At 50.1% G+C, this 23,188-nt stretch overlaps 1 protein-coding gene across 2 annotated transcripts in view; it reads left to right on the forward strand.

Annotated features, from left to right (window-relative positions):
- Positions 1 to 23,188, forward strand: part of Kcnq1 (potassium voltage-gated channel subfamily Q member 1) — a 331,420-nt gene that overhangs the window by 16,702 nt on the left and 291,530 nt on the right. Inside the window, exon 1 of one of the 2 annotated variants that reach the window (XM_055614764.1) lies at positions 22,416 to 22,478. The exons of the other annotated variant lie outside the window; for it this stretch is intronic. The gene's annotated coding sequence lies outside the window, so the exon portion shown is untranslated. Of the gene's footprint in view, positions 1 to 22,415; positions 22,479 to 23,188 lie in introns of those variants that run through there. 2 annotated transcript variants of the gene reach the window in all.

The following is a 23,188-nucleotide window of genomic DNA, read 5'->3' on the forward strand; positions in this document are numbered from 1 at the left end:
GTCTTATCTTTTGACCCCTTCACCTCCCCTTCCTGCCTGGCTACCTCCACCTCCGCCTCCAGCCTGGAAGTCCTCTGGTGCCTCCCTCCTGGTCACTCCCAGTCTCGCTGGGCACCGAGGCTCTCTGGAGTCTTTCTTACTTCTCCCATCTGTGGGCATGACTTGGTCACTGTGGGTCATAGGTCTAAATTGAGAGTTCCTTCTGATCTCTGTTTATGATGACGATGAGGGGAAGAGGCTGTGTGAGCAGCAGCCCGGAAATGTAGTAGATGGTGTGTTGCCCAGTGCCGGACCCTGGGGAAGGCCCTGCTCCTTGAACACCGAGTGCCTGGGTTAGGGCCTGAATCATTTGAGTCACAGGCCACATGCTGTCTTGCCTCAGTCTCCCTAAACTGTTCACCTCCCCGGCCTCTCCCTCCAACTTCTCTGCACTGGTTCCTTATCTCACTGCTGTGACCGACAAATGTCCGACAAAAGTAATTGAATGAAGGGTTCCCATGGCTCGCACAGCTCCAGGCACAGTGCCTGATGATGTGCGGAAGGCATAGTGGCAGGAGACTGGGGTGGCTGGTCATGCTGTGTCTGTAGAGAGGGTGACTGCTGGTGTTCAGCTCACTTTCTCCTTTTTCTTCGACTCCAGCCCGCAGGACCTTAATCCAATCTAGAGACTCCCTCACAGCCACACCTGGATGGCTCTCTCCTGGGAGCTTCCAGATCCTCTTTCCTTCCTACCACCTTCAGCTTCCTCATCCTGCCTCAGCCAGTCTCCTTCCTTCCTCTCCTCCTGTTCCAGTGACTACACAGGGAGCTTCTACTCAGCAGTCTCTGAGGCTTGCCCTGCCCCTTGTGGACCCCACCTCAGAAAGAACAGCCTTCCGGCCCAGTTTTCCACGCCTGCTTTCTGTAGGGTTCTTCCTCAGGGTCTCTGCACTCAGACAGCAACCGAGAATGAAATGTAAACACCCTCCATTCACACCCCAGCCCCACCTAAGCCGCTCCCTCTCCTGCCCCAGGAAGTGTTTACACTTACCCCTCACAGTCCAGGGTAAGAACCCTGTACCGCAAGTCCTGTTTCTTACTGCTGGTTTTAAAACCCTCAAATGTATTTTTTTTTTTTTTTTGCAAATTCAAGTATGATGTCCTCAGAGTGAAGCAATGGCTACAGATGTAGCCATTTGCAGATGTACATGTTGGAAGACAGCAGAGGCTGCAGCTTAATCTTAGGCCATAGGGCAGCATCAAATTGCTGAAGACAGCTGGACTTTCCTGGAGGATAAGAGAGAGAAACTGTTGAAAACCAAAGGGAGATAGAAATTATAATCATCTTATTTAGCGCTTGATAGACCAAGAGCACAAAGAATTTGCATTGCTGAGCCTGATGTGATGTCTCCTATCTGTAATTCCAGTACTCAGGAGGCTGAGGCAGGAGGACTGCCATGAGTTTGAGGTCCTTGTGTGCTACAGTGTATGTTCCAGGACACCCTAGCTACACTGTGAGGCCTTCTCTCAAAAAAATGAAATTAAATTATACTTATTTTATGTGTTTGTCTGAGTGTGTATGTGTAGCACACGCGTACACGAGCTTGTGGAAGCCAAAGGAAAGCACTGGATTCCCTGAAACTGGAGTTACAGAGGGTCATGGGTTACTGTGTTGGTGCTGAGAATAGAACCTGAGTCCTCTGCAAACGCAGCAAGTACTCCTAACTGCTGAACCGTCTCTCCAGCTCCACAAACACATGCTTTTAAAGAAATACATGTTTTAACTATGTGTAGGTGCATGTGTCTACACGCAGACATGTGCAAAGGCCAGAGGTGTCTAATCCCCTGGATCTGGAGTTATAGTTGTGAGCCACCTAATGGAGGGGCTGGGAACTGAACTTGGGTCCTCTGGAAGAGCAGCGACTTCTCCTAACCACGGAGCCATCTCTCCACCCCTCAAACATTTTTAAAGGTTTACTTTTATTTCTGTGTCTATGTCTATGCCTGCATGTGAGTGCCCTTGAAGTCCTGAATTAATTCACCACTGGATTCCCTGGAGCTGGAGTTACAGATAGTTGTGAGACTCCCAACATGGGTGCTGGGAACAAATCACGGTACTTTGCAAGAGGTGCAAACACACACTTAAGTGCTGGGCCATCTCACTAGCCACCACCTACATTTTTACATTTTGAGTTTTTGTTAATATTTATTTATTTTGAGCATACATGTGTTGGTGCAGAAGGGGTAGATATCACTGTGGAGGTTGGAAAGCAACTTGCAAGAGTCTCTTCTCTCCTTCCAATATGTGGGTCCCTGGAACCAGGTGCAGGTCATCAGCCCTGTTGGCATGCGCCTTTACCCTCTGGCCTATCTCACTGGCCCAGTTTTGAATATTTAGTATAGTTAAATATCGTTCTGTGTATACCACATCTGGGACATTCGAAACACTCACGTTACCTAGACCATAAAAGGCCACAGGCAATCCAAAATTAAGAGCCTATATAGCAGGTACCCCCATCTCAGCCCAGCTTTGCCTTTTGTGGTTAACTACGAAGTTCAGCTCATGCTCATGAACATTTGAGAAGAAAAACAAACTTAAAATAGTGACGATTGTTATTACCATGTAATAACAGGCAAAGCAAAGGGTTGTTTGCCTGTCTGTGCTCTGAGGCAAATTCATACCTACGTGGAATTTCATTTCTAAAAAAACAAGGAAAGCAATTAAGGGAAGAAAAAAAATAAAGGAATAAGGATATAAATATAGAAATATGGCAGAAAAGCAAGACAAACTGTTTCTTCCTGGGAGTAGTTCTTGATTCTTTAGGAAAGAATAAAGAAAGACAGGGGAAAGATATATTTTTATTATGGGTTGAATGAGAAATGTCCCTCACAGGCTCATGTGCTGGACCACTTGGTCCCCAGCAGGTGGCACTGTTCTGGGAGGTTGGTAGGTCTTTACAGAAGGAAGTGGGTTACTGGAGGCAGGACTTTATGGCTATAATTAGCCCTATTTCCTGTCTTTTCTTTGCTTCCTTAAATGTCTAATTGTGAGCAAGTAGCCTCAGGACAGAGCTGCCAGAGCTGAGAGCCATTGCCACAGCCTTCTCTGCCATGATGACTGTACTTCTCAAACCATGAGTTCAAGTAAGCTCCTCCTCCCTCAAGTTGCTTCTTGGAAAGTGTTTGATGGGATGAAAAATTTAACTAATACATCACAATTCTAGTCTTAGAATCTTGTTTCTGAAAAGTTAGACATTTAGTTACAGATGTAGAAAAAATTTTAAGTTTGTAATTCAACAGATCATATTGCAACAATTTTAAAATGTTTGTGACTTGTTTGTGTAAGTGGTTGCATGCTTTTTTTTCTCCATTGTGTGTGTGTGTGTGTGTGTTTGCACATACTTGAGAGTTTGTGTATACATAGGGTGCATCCTGGTTACCTTTGTTAGCTTTAATTATCAACAGGGTTATACCTAGAATCCCTGGTGAAGGGTATCTCAATGGAGGGGTTGCTCAGATCAGTTTGGCCTGTAGGCCTGGCTGTGGAGGATTGTCTTTAGTTTTGGAGGAACCAAGCCACTCTGGACAACACCATTCCCTAGGCAGGAGGTCCTGGTCTATATAAGAAAGCTTGTAAATATGATGCTATGAGAGAGCAAAAAGGTGTATTCCTCCATGGTTCCTGCTTTCAGGTCCCTGCCTTGAGTTCGTGCCCCGACTTCCCTCAAGGATGAACTGTGACGTGGAAGTATAAGTAAAGTAAACTCTTTCCTTCTCTAAGTTGTTTTCTGTCAAAGTGTTTTATCACAGCCAGAGAAATGAAACTGGAAAGGTATTTAACCAGGAGACAATTTTCCACAAACTCCATCTCTTTACCATTGTCCCAGTTGTTGCCTCAGTTTCTCCTGAGGAACTGTTGGAATCCATGGCCCGTGTTTGAGGGTGGGGCAAGTGAGCAGTGGGACAGCAGCTTGGTGTGAGCAGCAGGAAGCATGCAGCAGTGCTGGACATTAGTACGCTGTGTCTGCACATTCATGCAGATATTTGAGAAAATCACAGTGCGGGCATTGTCTGGACCTGCTTTTTGAAGCTCAGTGTACATTAGCACGGGCCTTGCCTTTCCACTGTGGTCTTGATGTAGGTCTTTTGACTCTCTCCTATGGACACCTGGTCTGCTTCCTCACTTACTATTAAAAATAGCACTCTGATGCAAATCCTCACAGTTTGGCAGGAACTCAGGATGGCGGCCTTGGGCATCATCTGCAGGAGACTGATAGGATCAAAGGGTTCCCACGGTTTTATGGCTCTGGAACCCAAAGCCACACTGGCCTGCAGGAAATGCTCTGACCTATCTCCTCCCACCTTGTCAGACATCACTGACTTCCACCTCTAAAGCTGGGGAGCACCACAAAACACTTCACCAATTTGATGAAGCAAAATTAGAATCTCCCGGTTTGAAGGGATGACTCAGTCAGAGAAGTGCTTCTGAAGACCAGTGTTTGATCCTCAGTTAATGTGTAAAATGCTGAGGGTAGTGGGCCTTGATATCTCAGCTCTGGGGATACAGAGACAGGGAGGAGTCTGTCACTGGCCAGCCAGCTTCACCAATAGACTCGGGAGAGACCCTGTCTCTAAGGAGAGAGCCTGTCATTCTAACATTTTGAGGATGATACTCAAGGTTGTCCTCTGGCCCCATGCACACTTGTGCAATGCACCCACACCCACATACCTGAATATGCACACATGTGTACCTGTGCACAATTTAGAAAAAACAAAACAAAACAAAACAAAACAAAACAGAATTTCATTGACTATAGTGGTACGTGCCTTTAATCTCAGCACTCAAGAAGTAGAGGCAGGTGGATCTCTATGGGTCTGAGGCCAGACTGGTCTACATAGCAAGTTCCAGGCCAGCCATGGCTACATAGTGAAACTTTTTCTCAACAAAGAAAGAAAAAACAAAAACCCTGGTTCAGTGAAGGAGCATTCTTGATGTTCTGCAGTGTCATGTGGTGTTCATCATCACTCCACTGCCCTCCCAGTGGGCCCCTGGACTTGTGGGGAGGCTGAGGTAAATGAGGCAAGGGTGTGTCCTCCTGAAAAGGGTAGTTCAGAGAGCAGAGACACAGACAGATGTGCAGTGTACAGCGCATCTGGCAGAGAGAGGCAAGACCCCTGAGAAGCCGGACATACGGATGAGCCGAGAGGGAACCAAGTATCCTTGAGGAAGGTGGTCAGGGGAGTCACCTCCACCTGAGTCAGTAGAGGGGGTGAGCCATGCCTTGTTTGAAAAAGGCCACCCCATGTGCAAAGGCCCCGTGGGATGAGCTTGATACCTTGGAAGCAGCAAGGTTCCAGGGCTGAAGCAGATGAGCTGAGGGAGAGATGTGGAGCGAGGAGAGGAAGGCGGTGGTGAAGGTGGACCACTGGGCTGTGGCTCAGACCACTAGGAAGCACTGTTAGCCTAAGTAATGGTTGAGAAGCGTCCCGAGATGTTTCTTGCCTTTTATTTTGAGATAAGCTTTGTTCCAGCACCGTGTAGAGTTCCCCAGCTGCCCCTATAGTCTCAGCAGATTACATCGTTTGGTCACGTGACTGAAACCAGGAGTTGTCAGTAAGTGACAACTGAATCCCTGGCTTTATGCCATCCCACTGAGAATGCATTTTTTCTTCCTCTCTCTTTTGTGCTCGCCACATCATACTGGTTTCACATGTGCCTTGTCTCCTGTCACTTGTGGAAGTTCTATCTTTGTCTCTCATGACCTTGGCATTTTGAGGAATGCCAGCTGTTGCGTCCCATGCCTTCAATCTGAGGGACTCTGTGATCAGAGGAGCGCTAGTCTGGGTCCCAGAAGTGTATCAGAGCAGGGCTGCTGGACTGTACCAATGTCCTCACAGGTCACTTTGACCTTGGCTGCCTTGTGGAGGCTGCTGTGCCATTTACTTACCCTCAGAAACCATCTTGGGGCAGTTATCGCCAGACACGCAAATTCCCCTTCGTCGGGTTAACATAGGATTTCTGTAGATCTCATGTATTTTATTTTAGATTTGTTTTGTGCATATGAGTGTTTTTCCTGAGTGTGGTGTATCTATGTACTGCCTGTATGTCTTATGCCTTGTAGAAAAGGGCATTGGATCCCCTAGAACTGGAGGTCTGTGCTGTCTCTCCTGTCCCTCTCATGAGCCCTGCCTGTGAGGTTCTTTCTGGAGTGTTTGCTGAGCAGGGCATCTGTTTCCCAGTTTTGGGATGTTTCCTAAGAACCTTCTAATTACTTTCCCCGGGTTGATTCATATCAGTGTAACATACAGGTACTTATTTCAAGGCAAGCATGTCAAGGCTGTTGTTTTTGATGTTTGTTCATTTATTCTGTTTTGATTTGAGTTTTGTTATTTGGTTGAGGTCCTCTCTCTCTCTCTCTGTTTGTGTTATAATTGCATGTGGTATATGCACACATGTGTAGAGGCCAAAAGAAGACACGGGATGGTGCCTGCCCTATCACTCTCCACCTTATTCCTTTGAGACATAATCTCTCACCCACCCTGGAGCTAGATTGGTGGATGGCATAGTCCTATGATCCTCCTGCACTCACCCCTCCCCCATAGCACAGGGTGTCAGGGACTCACGTGACCACTCCCACCTTCCTATGTGGCTGCTGGGATCAGAAGTCAGGTCCTTATGCTTACACAGCAAGAACTCCTACCTGTGGATCCATCTCTCTGTCCCTGTGGGTTTTATTTTGGTTTTGTTTTGAGAGAGAAGAGAGCGTCTCAGGTATTTCAGGTGGGACTCAAGATAAACTCAAAATTTGTTTTGGCCTTAAACTTCTGCTCTCCCTGTCTCCATCTCCTGAGTCTGAGATGATAGGGTATACCACCATGCCCAGCTATGCATTGTTTATCTTTGTTGTTCAAACCCTATGGCTTTGACATCCAGGTCTTTTTTTTTTTTTTAATAATTTATTTACTTTTACTTTATGTGCATTACTGTAAAGATGTCAGATCTCTGAAGTTACAGACAGTTGTGAGCTGCCATGTGGGTCTTTTGGAAGAGCCCACAGTACTCTCATCCGGGTCTTTTTTAGGTCACTGTCTGGTAACCCTTTAGGCCAAATGGTAACCCTGGTTTTTGTTGTTGTTTGTTTAAGCTGGATGTTCTCACTTCCTCCTAAGGCTTCAGACTCACCTGGGATTTTCTCTGAGAGCCAGCTCCTTGAAACCCAGTCCTCTAAAGTCAAGCTTGCAACACCACCCCCAATGCCTTGTATGATCACCTCTGCCGTGGAGAGAATGCTGCTGTGTGCCTGCCATCTTCCCCTCTGTGTCCCTTTCCTGGATACATGTATACCCACATGGCTTCATACTGGTGGCTCAATTCCAGCTCCTCAAAGCAAACTTTTTCAACTATAAAGCATCTTCTTCCCATAGTATGAATAAACTCCTAGCATGAAGAGTTGCTTGTTTGGTCCCAGCACACACACACACACACACACACACACACACACACACAGTAGTTTCAGGGTTGCCACTTCTCTGGAAACAGCTAGGAGGGCGGGCTGGCACCCAGTGTCTGTGTGCAGCTCTTCTGTCATTAGCATCAGTGCACCCTGCATCCCGGCAGTGGCTCAACTCAGGTTAGGCTTCCTGTCCCCTCCCCTGTGCTGTGGCCTAGGCGGGTGCTTGTCGTGGAGCTGCATTGGCCTGAGGTGGGTGGTTCATTCTGGTGTCCCATCCTGAGTGAGTTCAGGGCTTGCTGATTCGGGGATATAAGTAAAGGAAGTGAGACACCCATGATGAAAGGTGCTCAGAACTCTTTCACCTGCCTTCCCATTCCCCTGAGCACCCCTAGTCTCCTTGCTGTAGTTTGCCTTTCCTGTAGTTGTCATACACAATTGAGTGTGTGTGTGTGTGTGTGTGTGTGTGTGTGTGTGTGTGTGTTATTCACATGCATGATTGGTGCCCGAAGAGGACAGAAGAGGGTGTCACAGCCCCTGGATCTGGAGTTACAAATGGTTTTGAGAACTGTGTGGGAGCTAGGAACAAAACCCTGATCTTCCGAGACAGCAACCAGTTCTCAACTGCTGAGTCATCTCTCTAGCTCCCCTTTACCAGGTTTTGTTATGGTAAAACACGCGTAAATTTACTGTCTTTACCTGCACTGACTACTTTTCTCATCTTTGCTTCCCAACAGGAAGCAGCATGCAGGAAGAAGGGCCTGTTGCTTGTGGTTTGAGGGGATACCATCCATCACGATAGGGAAGGTGTGGCTAGAGGGAGCCTGAGGTTGTTTGTTCACATCCTGGTGGACCTGCAGACAAGACAGGATGTTAGGCCAGGCTATAAACGTCAAGGCCCACACCCCAATGACTCACTCCCTTCAATGCGTCTTTACCCCCTAAAGGTTCTAAACTTTTCCCAAACGGCACCACTTGGTGGGGATTGAGTGTTTAAACACGAGAAGCCATAGAGGGCATTTTCATAACCACCATTGTTATGACATACATCCAACACACTGCCATCACCACAGTATCCAACTCCAGAACTTTCCATCCTCCAGACTCAAACCCTGACCCCCACGAAAAGCTGACTTACTAGCTTCTCCCACTCCCCCACCCCGCATCCCATCCGGCTCTCTGTCTCTGTGGGGCTAACGCTAGGAACCTTGTCCCAGCAGAGTCACATAGTGTGTGTCGTGTGACTGGCTCAGTTCACCTAACAGTTATTTCCAAGGCTCCTTTGTGCTGTAGCCTATGGCTGGGCTCCTGTCCTAGGTGAGGACAACTCACATTCCACACCATACTGTGCCTGTCTCTCCAGTCCCCCCACTTAAGTTGCCTCTGTCAGGGTAAACTCAGATGCCAAGTGTCTTTCTCTGTGTCTTCTGTGTGTCACTTCTGGAGAAAGAGTCAAGTTGGGCCATGTTTAAAATCAGCTGGATTTTGTCTTTTGAGATTGGATGTTAGTCTGTTTATTCTTTGTATCTTATTCAGATACAAAGCCCTTATCAGATCAAAGATCTGAAAATCTCTCATTTTGTTGATACTGCCTTTTGCCACACAACGGTTAGATTTTCATGAAGTCCGATGAGTCTGTTTTTTCTTTAATGGACCCCACCTTTGTGTCGTATAAGGAAATCATTGCTAAGTCCAATATGGTGAAGCTTTTGTCCTAGGCTTTCTTCTAAGGGTTTGGCAGTTTTAAGCCTTACACGTAGGTCTTTGGTATGGTGTGAGGTGTAAGAGTGCAACTATCTTGTTTTGCATGTGGAGTCCCAGTTTGCCCAGCACTACCTGTCAAGGAGACAGTGACTTGCTTTCGGTCTCTGTTTTTATTGGTTGTTATTGCTTATATTGGCTTATTGAGATCTTCCATGATCTACCTAGCACTTTTGGGTGTGCGTGTTCTCTGCTGTGTGGCAGTTAGGTTTTCCTAAGAGCTGCCTTGGAAGGTAACTTTGCACAGCACAACCTTGTGCATTATATTTATCTGGAGTGTTTGGATAGTGTTACAAAATACGACTGTGTAGGTGCGGATCTGTATGGTGGTAAGAGTGTTACAAAGTATAACCTTACAGGCATCCATTTGGGAGACTGAATTCTGCTGACCATCTTTGAAGACTGCTCCGCAGATCTGAAGCAGCTTGGAGCTGAGTGTCCCTAGTAGTGAATCCTGAGATAAGCATCCTGTGTGTTAGGCGGAGGATGAAGATAGCTGGGAGGCAAGTAAGAAGGATTCCACAGAGTAGGGCTTGAGCTGTATCTAAATAGCCTTGAGGACCCTAGAGGATGGCCCCAACCCTCCTGCTTTCCAGTTGTACACGAGAGATAGGCAGGTGTAGTTTCCCACAGGACTTGAGAAAGGCCAAGAAGCATTGATTGTTCAGTGACTACCCTAATATATGCCTGGTATACACAGTTGTGAACCATGAAGGCAGAGCTGCAGTGGGGAGAGGGTCGTGGAGGAAGGCACACAGCATCAGCAACTGTGAGCCATGTCCCCAAAGGGGTGTGAGCAGCAGTGTGAGAAAGCTTCTAAATGGTGACTTGTAGGTTTCTTAGGGAGGGTCTGACCTTGTATTATTGGAAACATACCTTGGAGGAAAGAAAAACCTCCAAAGGTTGTTGTTTTTATTTTGCTTGCGGTCTATATGCTCCTGTGTACATGTGTGTGCATGAAAGGCAGAGGTTGGCATCAAAATTTCCCACTATCACTCACCACCTTATTTTCTGAGAGAGGGTCTCTTTTGAACCTGGAACTCGTTCGGTTTGATCAGCTGGTCAGGGAGCTCTTGGATCTCTTCTGTCTATGCCTCTCCAGTGCTAGGATTATAGGTGTACCCTAGCCATCTCTGGATTCCTACATGGGTGCTCAGGGTTTGAACTTAGGTCCTCATCCTTGTGTGGTAAGTGCTTAAAACCCTGAGCCATGTTGTCAGCCTTAAAGGTTTTTATTTTAGCAGCATGTTTTCACTAACTTGGCTTAGAGAAGGGGGCTGATGAGAGCCCAAGGCCCCATTCCAGTTATATCCTTTCCTCTATTCCATATTCAGGATCAGTGTCAGAGCCCCCCTTGTAGGATGAGGACCCTCAGCCTGAAGGAGCTCTGCCCACAGTGGCTATTACTAAGTCACTATCCCACTCCTGCCCTGGGAGGACCAGTCACTCCCTCCTGCCAGACTTATTAGCCATTCCTCACTTTGAAGGCTTTGTGGCTAAGATGGTCCTGTGGAGGGCCATTCTGTCAAGCCTTTGGAAGCCCCCAGAGCCTCAGGGACAAGGGGGAGGCCCTGATGTGAAGTATGCCTGGCCTCATCCTCAGCTCAATGCAGGGAGGGAGCTGAGTCTCCCTGAAGGATACTTGGGTTTCCCTGGAGAGGGCACAGGTCAGAGCAGAGTGTGGTAGCCGAGGAAGAGGCTCAGGAAGTGAAGTGTGTCCTGGCCAGCCAGAGGAGGAGGAAGTGGGATGGCTTCCTGAGAGGAGCCTCCAGAGACTGCTCCGAGTGTTACTCCAGTGTGATGATGGAAAACCCAGGGTTCAGTATTTGCCACATGCCAGTTGGGCCAGGGTCCTTCCAGGGCCACGCCACTCAGTTCAATCAGCCTGTCTGTACATAGTCATTTGGGCCTCACGGCCTTCAAAGTTCATGGTTCTGCAGTGACATCTGTCTATCTATCTATCTATCTATCTATCTATCTATAGCCTGCTACAGGCACAAAATGCCTTGGGCTGCTGTTAGCCTGCTTTCAGTTCCTGGGAATTTGCATCTAAGGGTATCATTTGGAATCTAGGTTTTTGGCTACTGACCTCCAGCATGTGTCTTAGGCATGTCCATTGCTGATCCCATTCCTCCTCTTTAGGGCTCTGCCAGGTTTCTTCCTCTGTTTTAGTGCCCACCATATCAGATGCCATGTTCGTCCCTTGAGAGTGAGCCGAGATCAAGGGTGGGGAGGACCTTACTTCCTCAGTCTAGTGAGCTCTCAGCTGTCTAGAAGCAACACTGCAGGACCCTAGTAGAACAATAGGGCTGGGTGGGGTGGCTGGTGAGAGTAGAAGGGCTGGGATGGGGCAGCAGTAAGGGTTGGTGGGGCTGGCACAGGACAGTGGCTGATGGCTAGGGATCAATAGTTTCCAACTGCTCTGACCTGTGAGTGAAGGGACAGATAGGTAGATAGGGCAGTGGGTGTGGCCTGGTTGGCTCCCAGAGGTATCAGTGGCTATGCAGAATGTGGCTTGGGGTTGGACTTGAAGGGCAGTAGCAGATGGGTGGTATTTCTATGATTGGCATCCAGGGATACTGTATGTCTGGTACGTCTCCTTTGACATTTGTGATACCCCATATCCTGTCCCTCCATTTTTGTCCTCCATCCTTCTCCTCACATCTTTCTCTCCCATCATTGTGGCCCTACGTTCATATCACTCACCCCTGTGGCACGTTTACTGTACTTTCTTATACTCTCACAGGGAAGCCCTGTCCATGTGGGATGTTGCATGGCCACAGCATATGACTGTCGGGGACACTGTCCCAAATGATCCTGAGGTCTTCTGTCTTGTGGTCAATGGTGCAGTCACCTGCCAGGAGCTCAAGCCTTTCCTGTACCTCAGGAGAACAGTCCCATTGATGGGGTGCTACCTGGGGCTGCGTGGTTGTTGAGGCTGTGCTGAAGTAAATGTGACCACCTTGTTTATGGTCACCAGGGGCTTTTCTTGGTCCAAGTCACTTGGGCAACCACAGTAGGGATCTAGGAAGTGGCTGGCACTGAGGCAGGGTTTCAGGAGGCTGAGGATCCCGGCTCAGGAAAAGGTCTGTGGCCACCCTGAGCCTCCAGTCTAGCTGGCTTTTAATGAGAAGGAGGGGCCCTCAAGGAGAGAGCCACAGAGCTGAGTGTGTTTGGGACCATTAGGTCTCCTGAGCCATGAGACATGGCTGCAAGGACCCAGGATACTCCCTCTTGGTCCTAATATGTAACTCCAGGTCACCTCTGACCAAGGCACCAAGATCACTCACACAGCATCAAGGTTAGGGTCTGTTAAGTGGAAGTGACAGGCGACAGGTAGGTCCCCTATACCAAGGAGAAGTAAGCCACCCGTGCCCAGCACATGTACTTGGTCCTCACAGAGGCCCTTACCAGGAGGGGCAGAAGCTGCTGAGATATGATTCTGGTCACTTCATTCTCTGGTCTGGCAGCTCTCCCCCTCTGAGCCTGAGTTTTCTTCTTGGCAGGAAGCTGGACTGCCAGGTGTCTTCCCATATCAGTGCCAAATGCTCCCACCAAGCTGAGTGTGCATGGTTCTGACCTTCTGCCTGAGCCTCCCGCTGGGCCATCTGTTCCAGCACAAGCCTTGTTGGCCTTTGGGGGAATCCAGGGCTTTGGATCAGCAGGGTCAGGATGAGTGGGCTGTGAGCAGGACACTTTGCCTCAGTAGCTTCCATTTTTGCCACCCAGGAAACAGGAATCTCGGTGTCCACCCCTCATGTTGACATTTTGCATAAATAGGGTCCGAGCTAATTGCAATGAATCAACTCACAGGACAGTGGGACTGGCAAAACTACAGTCTGAAGGTGGCTGGGAGCTCCACTTGGCTCCTGTGTCTTGAGGTCATGTTGCTACACACACACACACACACACACACACACACAGAAGCCTTGGTACTGGTCTGGTCTTCTGGTATTCTGCTGGTTGGGTGAGGTCTACATTGTGATCAGCTCTGCTTCAGGTTTATCCTTTTACAACAGTGGAGCTCTATCCCATGTCCTAGGCTGAGGTTTTGAGCCAAGAATTAGATGCCATGCCATGCTTGTCATGAGAGTAGTTAGGGTAGATTCTCTCCCCCAAATTCTTCAGAGTTCAGTTTCTCTAGGCAGTCACACTAAGAACATTGTCTGCTGCCCAGTGGCTTCTGTTCTCTCTGAGGGGACATCTTTGCAAAGTAGCTCTGGGGAGCTGGGTGGACTGTAGCTCAGTTGCTCCCTGGGCCTGATTTCCTTGTGGCTGTCCCTCCTAGTGACCCATTGCATGCTGCCACTGTTTGGTGTCCTTGTTTGCTCTCTGGTGCCCTCTGCTGTCAACATCTCTGAATGTCACTTTAACTCCTGCATAGGCAACATTTCAGGTCTTTCTGGAGTGTGGGGGTTCCAGCAGGAAGCAGATCTGAACTGAGGGTGTAGGTAAGCAGATCCATTCACCCACCCTATCCTAAAGGAGCTCAGGGATCCACACCAGCCCATGTTCTCTTCATTAGTTTCCACCTCTGGGAAACCCTCTACCACATGTCTTACAAGAGTGTAGGGGAGAGGGTTAAGGGGACTGACCCTGTCTAGCAGGAAGCATTGGCTGCTCCGGGCCTGTGATCCTCCCATGCGGAGGGGCTGCTAGGGGTCACACCACATCATCTCAGCCACCCTGTACTGCCCTCCTCCAGCTGATCAGAGTGTGCCCAAACCCTGCAGAGACGACTGTGGCTGCCTGCTCCTGGAGTGGGTGGTAGGTCACACCTGGCCACTTTGGTCAATTCTTGAGTCACCTCATAGGCAAGATCCAGCTCCCCCTTGTCGTGGCCACAGTGTTGGCTCACCTCACGGAAGGTTTTAACCAGAGAAGACAGTGGAACCTGAGCCAGCTTCAGCCAGGGATGCTGGCCATATGCCCTTGGTGACATCTTATTCAGAGCCCAGAGCTGTTGATGATGTGGCTGAGGTTGGGCACCATGGGACAAGGGGGTTGATTGGCATGACAGTCCCCTTTACTAGGCACAGACAACTGCTGAGCAGCGAGAATGTGTTTCCCCTGCCCCGTGGAGGAAACTGAGGCTCAGCAGTTGCACGGCAGAGATTCCTTAAAGCCTCTAGAATGGGGCCCATAAGACAGCAAGAAAGACCTGACCTTGCTGCAAAGAGGGAATTCCCCAAATAGAGCCAAACTATGAGAATGTAGACACATGCGGGTGTCTGTCTAGTTGTGGGAATATGTTAGCCCAGCGAGCTGCCTACCACTCCTGATTAGGCAGTGCCCACTTTCCTCCAGGGAGGCTTGAGCCAGATGAGCCTGCTGGTTCAGAACTGTCCCGGGTAGAGACATCTCCATGAGACAAGGATCATGTCCAAGTGGGAAGCGTGTGTGCAGGTGGTTGTGGGCCCCACCTCATGCTGGAGAATCATGGATGCCTCCAGCTGACAGGTCCCAAAGCTGTGCCATGCAAGCCTGTCCCCACCACACATTCTAAATATAGTCACTAAGACATCTTATCACGGGGCCTAGGGGAACAAAGCTGGGTATGGCCGACGTCCCAGGGACACAGCACTCCAGTACTGACTGGCCCTGGCCTCCTTGGGTCCCTAGAAGAGTGGCATGCCTCCATATTCACAGGCCGCTGGTTCTCTCCTGAGCACTCAGCCACCCAGGGGTGACAGCTCTGGGCCCTGGGGCTATAGGCTAGATCACTGCCTTTTACCAGGCCGCTGGCTGCTTTTGCTTCCCCAGCCCTTGCTTGGAGGGCCAGGTGTCTGACTCCTGGCTCCTGGCTCCCCCTCTGGAGTGTGGCTTTTCTAGAGGTGGGAGGAGACCTGGGATGCTGCGTACCCAGTTCTCACTGACTGCTGAGTGCTGTGGGACTTGGGAAGGACTCAAACCCTCTCTGATCTTCCCTTTTTAATCCCATGAATAAAAGACAAGCCACCTGTAGGTACCTCCTTGAGTTGACAGGAAGACGTGGGTTCCTAGGAGGTTTATTTCCACCTTCCCATACCCAAGGCCCCTGGAGCCACAGTAGCCTGATGGGAGGACCCAGACTTGTTTGCCAACTGAATTCTTGGTACCATCCAGCTGGGGTAGCCCAGGAGCTCTCACAAGTCTGAAAGCCAGCTGCTTCAGGGCAGGTGCCAGCTGCTCCAGGCCATGTGCGGCAGTTTCTGTTCTCTATGTCTGGTCCATCAGTGTACCGACAGGGCTACAGATCTTCAGACACACACTCCCCACCAGCCCGTCACAGAGTTGCTGAGATAGAGGTCAACACACGGTCCACTACAGGTTCCCCAAGCCTCAGATACAGCCACTAGCCCAGAGGGGCTGCCGTGCTCCTAGCTCTTCCCTTCAACCTTCGCCACTGTTCCTACCTCCCTGTTATGATCACATTATCTGGGCACACATTCCCCCTTCGAGCCCTGTCCTATCCCTTTAGTGCTCCAAAAAGGTGTGTGTGTGTGTGTGTGTGTGTGTGTGTGTGCGTGCATGTGTGCGAAGATGGCTGGTTAACCCCTTGCCAAGGATGGTCTTCATCTCTCAGTATACTAACATAGGAAAGAGGGACTGGGGTGTTTCCTGAGGGTGTAAGTGATGGTAGGGCGACACCCTTGCCTATTCTTGGGACTCTGCTTGAAGTTAAGTTTAAGATTCTGAGAGCTGGGGTAAATTATGAGCCGAGCTGTGGACATGCGTTATCGAGGTGGGACTTAGGCTTGGGGCTGCTGCATTGCCTGCCATGTGACATGGGAGGGACCAAGCTCCTCTGGGTCCCACATGGTGGTGCTACCGGGAGTGGGGGTTCAATGCCAGCTGCTGCTCTGGGTGCTAGGAGTTGATCACACTGGGTCCTAGGAAGGGACTCAAAAATGAAAAAATGTGTTCTGATTGCTCCTTAGCAGTCTAGCTGAATGGACGGCGGCCATGGAGTCCCATTGACTCTGAGTCCTCTATCGATGCAGCTCTCAGAAGGGCAAAGTGGGAGAATTGAATCATCAGGCCCTGTGCTTGTCCACGGGTATGATGGGGTGGGGGTGCAGTCTGCTCTAACTGTCAGTCAACTGTCTATACCTGTCAACTGGACACTCATCTGCTCAAGACTAGTGCCTATGGCTTGGTTAGCAGCAGGTCTGGGCTTACTGTGTCTTGCACTGCACTGACCCAGTTCAGAGGCTGTGAAGGGCTTGGCTGAGCTGGAGAGGTGGAGCAGGTGGCTGAACAGGTCCCATGGAAGACAGCCTGAGACTTCCTCTGAGCTTAACAGCTGCTTAGTCAGTCAGCAAACATTCTATGCACACAGTGTCGGTGGCCTGCTGCTGGTCTTTCAGAGGTGTACCAGCCAATGGGCCCCTGTTGGGGACTATGGGTTTCTCTGATGGTAGGGGAGGTTTTCCAGCCATCAGTGGGCTGGACGACACCAGATGTAGACACCTAAGAAGGAGAGCCATTCATTTCTCAGGACTCTAAGACGCCTGAACTTGCTGCCTGGGTGTGAGGACACAGTACACTGGGGTACACTGGAGGTGTCTACCCTGTGACCCAGGAGAGAGTACATGGGCATGGAGCTTGTGGGCTCAGCAGAGCCAGGTGGATGCTTTTTTTGGGCTTTCTGGGCCAGATCCTGGGGAGAGCATGAATTGGTGCTAGGAGATGAGGCAGGTCTCTCAGTGCTGGGGTGGGGTTAATCTCCTGAGAGTTTTGCAGTGTTCAGATCAGCACATTTAGGGCCTGCTGAGACAATGAGTTGGTAACCTTACCTCCTCACTGGTAAAGTCACCACAGATAGCATTTCCTACCAGAAGCTTTTAATGAAATGAAATATAGCCTGAGCCAGGCCTAGAAAGGTCTAAAGCCAGTGTGACCTCAGGGAGTAAGCAGTGGCTGGCCAAGGAAAATCTCAAGCCTGGGAGCCCTGTCCATAGGCAAAGACAACAGACTGAGGCCAGGCCCATCAGTGAGTCAGGCAGAGGCTGACCTTGTAGAGGGCTCAGATGTGTGGGCTGCACAGTTGGTTTGGGCCTCCCCCAACTTTCACACATAGCATCACCCACCCACAACATGCAAGCCTTATGTAGCCCAACACAGCTATGGATGAGGTTCCCCCACAAAATCAGAAACTTATTTAAAACTTTATAAGATTTCATTTCGCTTATCAGTTCCACAGTTCTGTGTGGACTTTGTAGATGACGGTATGATGCCACAGTGTCAAAGGGTTGAACACCGGTAAGCCTGTACGCACTTCGGTTCAACTGATTTTGATGTTTAAGAATTCATGATCTTTTGAGAATCACTGTTGATGGTTGGCTTGATGTAGCTTATATGATGATCCCAAAGACCTCAAAGATGCCTTTGAAGTGTCATGTAGAAAAAGCTCTTGCACTGAGGATGTGAGAGGGAGGCCACCATCTTGGGCTGTCTGGTACACACCAAGCCAAGATCAGCTGTCCTTCCAGAAGGTACCCAGTGGGATCTGAGAGAAAAGGAGGTGGCCATCCAGACAAAGGAGGTGAGGTAGCCAAGGATAGCACTTGGAATGAGATGGCTCTCCCATTCTGAGCAATATAACCTGAGTGGCCAGCCTGAGGGTGCTCTCTCTCTCCATGCAGCCCTGTGTGTGTCCTACACAGAGTTGGACCTTTAGTCTCCCCACAGGAGGCTATATCTTGTTGTCCCCAATCCAGGGACTTCTGGAAATACATAGGTGGTCTGAACCTGAGACCAGCCATCACTTACCTGTGACTCCACACCACAACTTCTACCCAGAGCTTAGACAAAGGAAACTAGGCCCAGCCACTGGCACATCTTGGGCCTTCAGCGTGCACTTGAGGTGTATCCCGTCAGGAAGTGGCCTGGCTTAGGCTCTATACTGAGCAGCATGTGGGAGGGGCTGTCATGAGCAAGCAGCAGCCTTGAAGTCTTCCTGGCAACTGTATTCAGCTGGCACTTGCTGTTGGTACCATCCCATGTGCTGACCTTTCCTGGGATAGCCCTAAGCCTACTGTCGCCTCTAGAAGTCCAGTATCCCAGGACATGCCACATCCGCCCTGCAGCTGGGAGTCCACGCAATGCTGAGGGCGGGTGGTGGGCACAGAGTGAGTAGGGTTTCTCTCTAGGCTTCCCTTCCCAGGCAGCGTATGTGAGGCGTAGTGTGGAATCTTTTCAAGTAATTCCCTGGGGAACAAAAGCAAACTCCCCTAGACACGGCTTAGGGCTCATGCATCAGGAATTTTTTAGTCTGTGGGTGTTGTGACTGCAAAGGCTCATGGTACCTTCGATTTTTTTTTAGTTCAGCCTAACAAGCTGGCTGACTGTTTTTTTGGCCTGTAGAGAGCTGTCCCCAGGGGGCCTTTGAGTGTTAATAGCTTCAGTTACAGCCCATGGCCAGTTCCATTGTCAAAGCCATTTGCTTGGTTTCTTTCTTTTTTAATTTGTATGTGCATGTATGCGTGCATGCGTGCGTGTGCGCCCATAGAAGCCAAACAAGGGCACTGAATCCCCTGAAGCTGGAATTAAGGGCAGTTGTGAGCCACACAGCATGGGTACTGGGAACTAAAGCGGCAAGAGCTTTTGGCCCTGGAACCGTCTCTCCAGCCCCTGTTTTTTTGTTTTTCTTAAATCTATTTTAGTTGTGGTGAAACACAAGGGCAGACTGTGCCTATGCGTATATGCCAGCAGTATGACGCTCACTCGCAGAATGTATAGCTAGCCGCTCCCACCATCCACCTCCAGAACTTTCTTTCGTTTTAGACGGAAATTGTTCTCAGCACCTGGCACCATTCTAACTTTTGTCTCTGCAGATCTAGCAACTCCAGGGGCCTCAGAGGAGAGGCATCCTGCAGTGTGTTCTCTTGTGCCTGGCTTATCTCAGCAAGTGTCTTCCAAGTCCACCCACGTCTAGTGCTGTTTTCTGCATGACACCCCTGCCCCAGACAAATAACACTTTTAGGGCACATCACACTAGTATCATGTATGCAGATACAAAACTTAAAAGTCTTCTGAGATGTTTCAGTGCTATGCTTTGGGTCCTGGAAATTTAGTGAGGGCGAAGCTGAAGGTCCCTCTCTCTGGAATAGACACTGTGCTATTTGCATGTATAGGGCATGGTCCTCCTCAGCGGGATGATTAGGTGCTGTGGGCTGGGGACAGTATCACCATGAGCCTGAGCAAGTCTCAGTGCTCAGGGGTCTAGGCCCAGCCAGTAACTGGCCTCTCAGTTACTGGTCAGGCGTTTAGCATATATGGAGGAGATCTCCGAGTCATAGTCCCAATTTGCCATAGCTGGCCTGTCCATGTTCCTGTCACTGTTCCTTGTACCTTCTTGCTTTCGGCTGGGACAGCCACGTGGTGCTGGTTGGATGCCATGTTCTTGTGTTCCCAGGGCACCTGGGCACAGAGATATTGAAGTGATGTCCGATAAGGGATTGGACGTCCCTCAGGGCTGGGCTGCGGTCACAGCTGATGGGTTTGATTCGGAGAGAGCGGAACAAGCAGGACATTGTTTCTAAGGACCTTCTGTTTCATATCCTATACAGTGAGCCCTCCTAAGAACATGCTAGTCTGCGTCCAGGGACACAGGCATTTCCCTGGGCCTCAGTTTCCCCTGCTGCTGGGGGAAATGGAGAAGGCATCTCATTGTAGTGTGACCTTGGGGTCCTGAGGTATGGAGGTAAGGTGGAGGGATGATGACTGCCCTATAGAGGCAGGAGGGGGTGCTGTGGGCAGCTGACCCATGAGCTCTCCAAAGATAGGGACCCTTGATGTGGCCTCTCTGAGGCTTCGAGCCCCACCCAGGGCAAGAACAGATAAAGTAGCAAATAAGATAATGCTTATTTTATCGGGAGTAGATAACAAATAAACTGCCGTATAACCCTTTCTCAGGCAGCACAATGTGTTCAAATATTTGAAGAACTGTTTAGCTTTCGGAATGCTCAAGGCTAAAGAGCAGCCAGCACGTGGAGGCAGATTGCCACTATTGTCCCCAGCTCCAAGGTTCCTGGTCAGGTCATCATGGGCTGGCTCTGGTGGGTGTGTTGCCTAGCCCCTGTCAGCCTCCTGGAGCACTTTCTGTCTGCACTAGGGATTTACCTTCTCTGCACCTCTACCCCAAGATTGGTCCATGACCTTTCCTACTGCAAGGGGGGTAGTCAGAGGGTAGGGGGCCTTCCACACAGCCTTCTTGTTTTGATACCTTCCTTCCAGGCTGTTGGAATTTTCCACCCACAGGCTGCAGCTGCTGCCCTCCTGGGGCCGGGAGCCTCCTGCAGACATGGGCGGAGTGGCCTATGACAGCAGTTCCTCTGTGGCTTATTTGAAGGTCTTTGTTCCCTTGCTACACCTAAGCTCTCTGGTCCTTGAGTGCCCTGGCACTCCTGGACCATTCCATCCCTGAGTGAAGGCTACTGAGGGCTTGAAAGACCAATTTGTTACCGTAACAGTGAAAGAATCGAAAGTCCAGTTAAGAGATGTGTCATTGTCACCTCCACGATTCAAGCTGAGCGGCCCTAGGAGCCCCAGGAACCTCAGAATTAGCAGCTGGATTCTAGCTTGGTGACACTGTGATCTGTCAGAGTCTTGTGGCACTGGTGCAACTCTCTGTCAAGTCCTGGCCAGGTGACAAGTGAGTGGACCTGACCACACAGGTGGGAGACTGTGGGAGACTTCTTGACATTGGGCCTTAAGGTGCTCAGCATAGTAGGTAGTTTTCACCATACCTTTGCTTGTGTGATGACACCAGAAGCTTGGGAGATATTCAACGACCTTGAAGTAAAGTCACCCCCCCCCCACTTCCAGGTGATGAGCCCCTGAGGTGTGTGCATTGTGCTGCACCCCACAGCTCCATGCAGGGGGTGGCCCTAAGTTCCCACTGTGCCAATGGGAAATCTGAAATGGGGGCCCTCTTAATCACTATAGAGGGGCAGCCAGAAGGGACTGCATCTCTCCATGCTGCTCCCTCCCTGGCTCCATGTGTAACCAGTGGTCTGGGGTGGAGTGTCTAGTCTACTCTCTGTTGCCTAGAGATGGGCCCAACCCCACTTCCCTGCCTGCTGCAAATCAAAACAAAACAAACCCAGGATTAGTGAGGCCTCACTGTGTGAGGAGTCAGTCCTAAGAAAGAGCAGAGCCTAGCTAATGAAGAACTGGGTCTCCAGAAGCCAAAAGGGCCTCAGAAAGCAATTGGGGGATCCGTGGCTGAAAGTCAGAACTCTCTCTAGCAGGCCTGGATAGAGGCCTAGCCTATGGATGGAGAGCAGAGGGACTCTCCCCTAACCCAATGTTTGCTGTGTCCACACAAAATCCAGGGCTTCCTGAAGCCCCATGTGGCTTGTTCATCTTACAGGGGCTTCTATGGACCAGTGTCACACAGTTATAGTCCAGGAGACAGTCGTGGATATAACAATCAGCATGGTCACCACTGACTAGGAAGAACACCACTGGGAGACCTAGGAGGACCGGGGTGTCTCATCATGCTGCTCTGGGAGGGTCCTCAGGGCTGAGGCCATGTGGACAGTGGACACGAGGAAGCAATCTGTGGGAGCAGCACTGGGTGCCAGGGTCAGAGAGGCTGGCCACTGCCAGAGCCCTAGGCCTGTGAGGAATGCATGGTGGTAGAGAAGGCATCAGTCTGGGGAATGGCAAGGGCCAAAGCCCACCCAGGGGTTCTTCTGGGGCCAAACCAGGTGTGTGCTCCAGGTGAGCATCCAGGTGCCCTGCCTGGAGGCAGAGAAGTGACTGCAGGACCTCAGGTGAGTAGGGAGGGACAGGGAGCCAGGACTGGGTTCACTGCTGTACCGCACTAGGCATGACGTCGGAGAGACGGAGGTGGTAGAGTTGGCATCTTGGCTGGGGCAAAGAGGAGGAGATGGAAGAGGAGAAGGGGGAGCAGGAGGGGGCATTGATGTGCTCTGTATCAGGGAGCAAGTGGGCATGACAAAGAAGTGTCTGTCATGGGGGGGGCATAGTAAGATGTGGCTGCAGGCTTTGACTTGGCAGAAAAGGTAGAAGGAGGGGGCAATGGAGGTGGTCAGTGGGGCCTTTGAGTCTGTCAGTCCTCCATGTCTCTCCTGGCAGCTGCAGAGGCCAGGAATGGATGGAATTAGTCTTGAGAGGTTCAGGAGACCCTAGCTGTGCCTCCCTCCCTCCCTCCCTCCCTCCTTCAGGAAACTCTGTGACTGAGTCAGGCCACTGTTGCTGTGTGGCCCCTGGGAGGCTGAGGCTGGTGGCCTGGGCCTTACATACTGGGAAGACCTGATACAGGATTGGTGGAAGGTATGTGGGTTCCTTGTTGAGGGCAGGGGTCTGTACTGGGGCCCTGATGTCTCTGTGTATGGCTTCTGTCTGCCCCTCTGTGGCCTTGGGACAATGTGTCAGCTACCCTACTTCTATTCTGATCCCCAAGAACATGCCACAAGAGCATGTAGAGTTTCTGAGGGACCCCCAAATCATCTCCCTATCTACTACCCTGTCCCCCAAGTGGGGGCAACTTTGAAGGCCACCTTGGGTGGTGACACCTAGGAATGGAGAGTTCAATGGAAGGGAAACTTATCTTTTCAGTGCCCTTGGAATCAGAGCAGCAGCAACTCTGTTGTGTGATAGCTGTGCCTGCTAGGTTCCCACAGGGCACAGGTCCAGGATGTGCTCAGCCCTTCTTTCTTGGGTCTCCCTATTGGCTAAGGGACTATATATACCCTTCTGCACTTATGGGGGTGAAGGCTCCCAGTTTATGAAAACAGCTCTTTTTGAGCTTCAGTTATGCACCAGTGTTCTCAGACATTCTGAGGTTGGACCATTGAGCCTCCTAAGAGACCCTGACCCATTGTCCCCTTTCCAAGGCCATGGCCACCAGCCTATGTGCCATTCCAGAATAGTTAGGTGACAGATGATCTTGAGATGAGGATGGATTGGTCACATATTATAGCATTTTCAAGGTCTGTGTACATAGAAACACCAAATTGGGGAGGGGAGGTGTCAGTCCTCAT

Source organism: Psammomys obesus, unplaced genomic scaffold (assembly GCF_907164565.1).
Source record: "Psammomys obesus unplaced genomic scaffold, mPsaObe1.curated_primary_1811, whole genome shotgun sequence".
Lineage (NCBI taxonomy): Eukaryota > Metazoa > Chordata > Mammalia > Rodentia > Muridae > Psammomys > Psammomys obesus.